Source organism: Mus caroli, chromosome 9, assembly GCF_900094665.2.
Source record: "Mus caroli chromosome 9, CAROLI_EIJ_v1.1, whole genome shotgun sequence".
Classification (NCBI taxonomy): domain Eukaryota; kingdom Metazoa; phylum Chordata; class Mammalia; order Rodentia; family Muridae; genus Mus; species Mus caroli.
Genome location: NC_034578.1, coordinates 80305542 through 80311724, shown reverse-complemented (window position 1 = coordinate 80311724; position 6183 = coordinate 80305542).

The window sequence follows — 6183 nt, the reverse complement described above, 5'->3', positions numbered from 1 at the left end:
TTTTCTGCTTCCCTAACTAATGCAATCTCAGGTCTCGAGAGCATTTGGATTGGAGCAGAAGCTGTGTTCCACTCACCAGAAGTCTTAAGATCCTGTGGCAGGTGTTGTGGGTAGCTGGCGAGTGTCAGCCGACCCTGCGCCCTAGCTACCCCGTTGCTGGTCAGACCGGAAGAGGCTTGTGGCCCTACTCAGGCCGGTTTTCTGCTTCCCTAACTAATGCAGTCTCAGGTCTCGAGAGCATTTGGATTGGAGCAGAAGCTGTGTTCCACTCACCAGAAGTCTTAAGATCCTGTGGTGGGTGTTGTGGGTAGCTGGCGAGTGTCAGCAGACCCTAGCTACCCCGGTGCTGGTCAGACCGGAAGAGCCATGCTTAGCTTTTTACATGACACTGGGAACCCAAACCCAAGTCTTCATGTTTGCAACACAGGCACTTGACTGATGGCTGTCTTTCTGAGCTTCTAATAGCATTTTAAAATAAAAGGTTGACCTTAAAGTGTCATGCAACATTTGATTTGATTTGAAGTGTTAAAACAGAATGACAAGGATCTGTAAAAATAGGTGATGGTATAATCCGAATGAACAATGAGGCAAGACAACGTGAGTTTACTGTTTTTCCCAGTTGCTGTGGTATTGGGGCAATTTGTGAATAATGAAAACGTGTATTGTTGTTGATGCTGTTGCTGTTGCTATTGTTGATGCTGTTGCTGTTTGCTGCTTATGCTGATTCTGTTGCTGTTGCTGATGCTGTTGCTGTTGTTGATGCTGTTGCTGTTGTTGATGCTGTTGCTGGTGTTGACACTATTGCTGTTGTTGCTGTTGTGGTTGTTTTTAGCTGAAAATGAAACAGCACTTAACTGTACAGTACTGCTTTGAAGATGTACACTTAATAAATCAGGCTCACAGACTTAAGACTCCATGACATAAATCCCTTCCGAAATAGTTCCAAATTGCTATTAGGCAAGTCGAAGACCAAATTCCTTCATCTGCCTTTGCTTCCCCAGGCCAGAGAGTTTGAGGAAAAGAGCTGCCTGTGCAGCTCCCTGCTGGGGAGAAGTCATTGAGGCAGCTCTGCAAATGAGCTGTGCTGTCTGCTTTCCTGGGTCGATGACCCAGAGGCTCGAGCAAATGGAAACCAGCTCTTTATTTTCCTCTTTTCCTTCTGCGGCTGGCTGGCAATTTGAGCACATGAGATCAGGGACAGGCTGCTTTGCTCTGTGTAAGCTGACCCCTTCAGGTGGAGCCCCTGCAATAAATGAAGAAAGGGAAAGACAGCCACCATGAAACTCCTGTGGCTTTTGATTTGGAAGGAGGCTCAGGCTTGGTTTGATGGTTTCTTTATAACATACATGGCATGGGAGGGAAAAAAAAAGGTTGTGCATAGCTCCTTTCTGTTTAAAGAGAATATTGTTTCTAGTTTGCAGACAGAGGTGGGAAAATTAGTGAGGGAAATCCAATCATGATAATTGAGAGACCTTCAGAAAAAAAATCTTTAAAATTCTTCACCTTTTCCCTTTAATAAGAGGCTATCTTGATTTGGTTGGACGGGAAGGCGACCTCAAAATATGTAAAGGCTGATACTTCAAAGAATAAAGATTTAACCGGGGGTGGGGGTGGAGGGTGGGGTGGGCGGATAGCACCATCCTGATCTACATAATAAGGCCCTTTAACCTGAGATCTACCTACAACATAGGCCAGTTCTCTTATCTCTTTTTGAAATACGGATTCTTCAGTGCAATACACTGGAAGCTGAAATACTTTCACAGTTAAGAAAGGCCTCCTGATCTACAAATCACAGACCACATGATGGAAGGCTTCAAAATCTGTTCCTACCCGCTTCAACCTGTCTTATCAAATTAATTCTTCTCCAGTATAAAGAATCTTCCTTGAAACCACACATGTGACTGGAAAGTGTCAGTGAGTTTGTTTTTATTCATTTGTAGCTAGTGAGGTTTTACTGAGTCAGTACTGGATTTTGTCCCTGTAAGACGCTTTCCAGTTTTTTTTTTCCAAAATAGATGCTGGTCTTTGGGTCACAGTGGTGTGGTGCGATGAGGATCTTAGGGGCTTCATTCTTTGAAGAAGAAGCCATGGTTTCTCAACCTTACTAGTGCTGCAACCTTTTAATATAGTTCTTCATGTTGTGGTGAGCTCCAACCATCAAATTATTTTCACTGACACTTCATAACTGTATTTTTAACTACTGTTAGGAGTTGTAATGTAAATATCTGCACTTTCTGATGGCCTTTGGTGACCATCTGACAGGACCATTAGACCCCCCCCCCCCCAAAAGGGAACAGACATGACCGGCAGGTTGAGAACTGCTGGATTAAGGAGTGTGTGTGTGTGTGTGTGTGTGTGTGTGTGTGTGTGGCCCAGCAAGGCTAATTACAGCCTTCCTTGGAACTGATAAATGAGCACTAAGTTGAAAACATTCTCTCTTCCCAGCCAGGTCTCTAAATTGGAGCGGCAGAGGACAGGGTCACACTTTATGGAGATCTGCAAGGGGAGGTGACCAAGCATAAAAGACTTGAAAGTGACAGGAAAAAGAACTGAAGCAGAGCAATCTCTAGATCCCCTGGTCCCACTGGAATTGTCACCACTGGGGGTGGAACTGCTGCCAATATGTACAAAGACTCCGTTTCAAATTCTTCCATTTTGGTTTCTACAATTTGAAGCTTAAAACATGTCATTTTTAAGCTCGTAGGCTTTTGTTTTTTTCAACTGCTTCAGTTGTGTTAGCTTTAAAACATTCATAGGCTCACACACAAACTCCAGGGGAAGGACACCAACTGGGTCTGGACCCCTTTCAGTCAGTCATCCTCTGTAATCTCCCCACCCCCAAGTACAACGACTTCGCCATCCCAATAGGTTTTGTTTATTTAAAATTTTTAATTTTTTTATTTTTGCCTTTTCTAGAAGGTTCTATAGAGGAAACCATATAGCACGTGGCCTTTGGCACCTAACCCCCTTCATTATGCACAGGAATTAGCAAACTTTTGTGAAGGGACAAGTAGTAGATATTGTCAGCTTCGAAGGACACTTGGTTGCTTTTGTTATTATTCAGTTCTGTCACCATAGCTTGAGAGCTTGAGAGCAGTCAGAGCTGTAGCTGTAGCTAGATTTGGCCTGCAAGCCAGATAGTCTATTGACCCCCGAGTCAGGAAGCACAAAGCAGAGGGGCTCCATCCACATCTGACCCAGATGAAGTTTATTCCTTTGGATGGCTGAACAATGTTTTTCAGTGTGGCTGTCTGACAGCACCTTTGTCCATTTAGAAGGGGAGACACATGGGAGTGTGTTTGAGTCTTAGTGGTTATGAATTAACATTGAGCTATGAACTGAATGTTTCCCCCACATTTGGAATGGAACTCGATCATCAGTGTACAGAGGCAGAGCCTTTGGAGCTCTTTAGGTCACAATGGCTCCTCCTTCATGAACGAGATGGGGGTCTTTACAAGAGAGACTTTGCTTAGGCATTTTCCTTAGGAGGGCACAGTATTCACCCACTCTGAAAGGGTGTCACAGATGGTACCGAGATGGGCTCTCAATACTTGCCACACCTGCTAGACCCTTCGGAACGTCCTGGCTTCCAGAACTGTGCCCTATCAGGGGCCAGCTGAGCTGGTTACATGGTGGTGGTTTTAAAGCTGGTAAGTCAGTGACAATTTGTTACAGGGGCTGGTTGTACCTGTATGGAACAGACTAAGCTCTATAGTGCTTATTTCTAAGGCAAGTCCTTCAAGTTATTAAGTTAAACCAAAGTCGTACATCATGGTTCTCTTCTTACGTACATTCTTTAATTTCACATGTTATCCTGTGTGTGAAGTCTGGGCCACTAAGTTCCCAAGACTCACTCTGACTGGGCCTTCAGCCTGTATGCTTAGAACATGAGACATTTCCATTTCCTTTTGACACTTGATTTGGGTAATACTCTACATCCCAATGAAAACACAGTAGTTTATTAACAATAAAAATACAGCATTGGGCCAATGGTGGATTTCTTAAGGCAATCTGATAACAAAACTTCCAAACATTCAATATTCATCTGAATTTCCAACTGTCACAGGTAAGGGGAGAGAAGAGCTGGACTCTGTTGATTACTCCATTTTCCATCATGCTCCACAACAGATTATACTTCAAAGCTACAGCCTTTAAAACACAAATCAAGACAGATGCTGGGCATCGCACCTGCAATCCCAGGAGGATCTCTGCAGGAGGCAGAGACTGAAGGATCTTGAGTTCAGAGCTATATAGTGAGACCTTTATCTAACCAAAACCAAGCAGGAGAGAGGTAGAGGAGAGAGAGAGAGAGAGAGACGAGACAGAGACACAGACAATATAGACAGATATAGAAAACTTTAGTCCTCATGCCTTTAATCCCAGCATTCGGGAGGCAGAGGCAGTCGTATTTCTGAATTCAAGGCCAGAGTGAGTTCCAGGACAGCCAGAGCTACACAGTGAAACTCTTGTCTCGAAAAACCAAAGGAAAAAAAAAAAAAAAAAAAAAAAAAAAAAAAAAAAAAACAAAAAAAAAAAAAAAAAAACCAAAAAAAAAAAAAAAAAGAAAAGAAAACTTTAGTTCTGTTCCTACCATTTACTAATTGTGTGATTTTTAATAATTTACACTTATTAAGTGGAGTCATCACACAACTGTATCTTTTACCAGTTTCAATAGTCTGTGATCCTATAGGGAAGAAATTGAAAATAGACTGCAGTAATGTAAAACCTGAAAATAGACTGTAGTAAATGTGAAACCTGAAAAGGAAATGCTTCCTTTCCAGTCCCCTGGCAGACTGGAAGCTCTATATTGGGGACTTGGGGGTCATTGATCAGATATAGCATCAAGCACACGAAACAGGTAGATAATCACACTGACTTCCGTGGTTTTCTTTTTGTTTTTTGTTTTTTTTTTGTTTTGTTTTGTTTTGTTTTGTTTTTTTGCAATCATCACTCAATTCATTCACTATCTTGGAAAGTTAGCGGCTGTCCAAACTCAATTATGATTTGCAATTAAGTGAAAACCCACACTTGACTGACTCTAAGTGTATGACTGAGTTGGCACCTCTGCGCCATGCTGAAAGTGAGACTGTGGGGACTTGCAGATTTAAGGACTCAGAACAGACAACAGTCCCTGGAATGCTGCGGGGATTGTTAAAAGTTAAAAGCAGCCACTTCCCCCACTTGCTAGAGAATTTGAAATGAAAAACCGGAAGGATGTGGAAAATCAGCAGAAATCCCGTTCACAGAGTGCACAGAGAATTTTGAGCCCCCTAGCTTCCGTGAGAAGAAAAGTCTGAGAAATGTATGGCAATGGGACCATAAAGGAAAGGCCTGTGCTGCCCATTTCAGGTTCCTCTCTCATGGAGGGCAGCTCCATGCCTGCACACATGAGCAACTAGACCAAATTCACTCTAGAGGTACACGCCTGGCCCCTGTACTTTTGCTTCAACTTTAACGGTAAATAGTTAACCCAGCCCAGCCACAAGACACAGTCTATTGTTTACCATTACACACCTTCCCCGCGGTGAACTGATATTGTTTGCTGACAGGACATTACCAGTACTGACGTCTTGTTTGTGTTTTCCATTTGCCTTTAGCATGACCCTGTATTTTCTCTCATTTTTCCTTTCCCATCCCCTGGCGGTTTAGAAGCACTATGTTGTATTTTACCCAGTGAACACTAATTATCCTATGTTAGCTTTATAGATATTAAACGCTATGTTGTTTTCTGTGAATGCTTGAAATTTTCAGTATTCTCATCTCTTACAGTGATATAATTTCTATGTATATCTTGTGATATAGCTCAGGATGATACAGGTATTCATTCAACAACTTCTGCTACTTTTTAAAATCTGGTTTTAAACTGAAAAAAAAATTCAACACTACACACCACAGAGAGTGTGTGAGGGGTTGGGGAGATGGCTCAGTGGGTAAAGAACTTGCCATGTCAAAAGACACCGTCAATAAGACAAAAAGACCACCAACAGATTGGGAAAGGATCTTTACCTATCCCAAATCGGATAGGACTATTATCCAATATATATAAAGAACTCAAGAAGGTGGACTCCATAAAATCAAATAACCCCATTAAAAATGGGGCTCAGAACTGAACAAAGAATTCTCACCTGAGGAATACAGAATGGCAGAGAAGCACCTGAAAAAATGTTCAACATCCTTAATCAT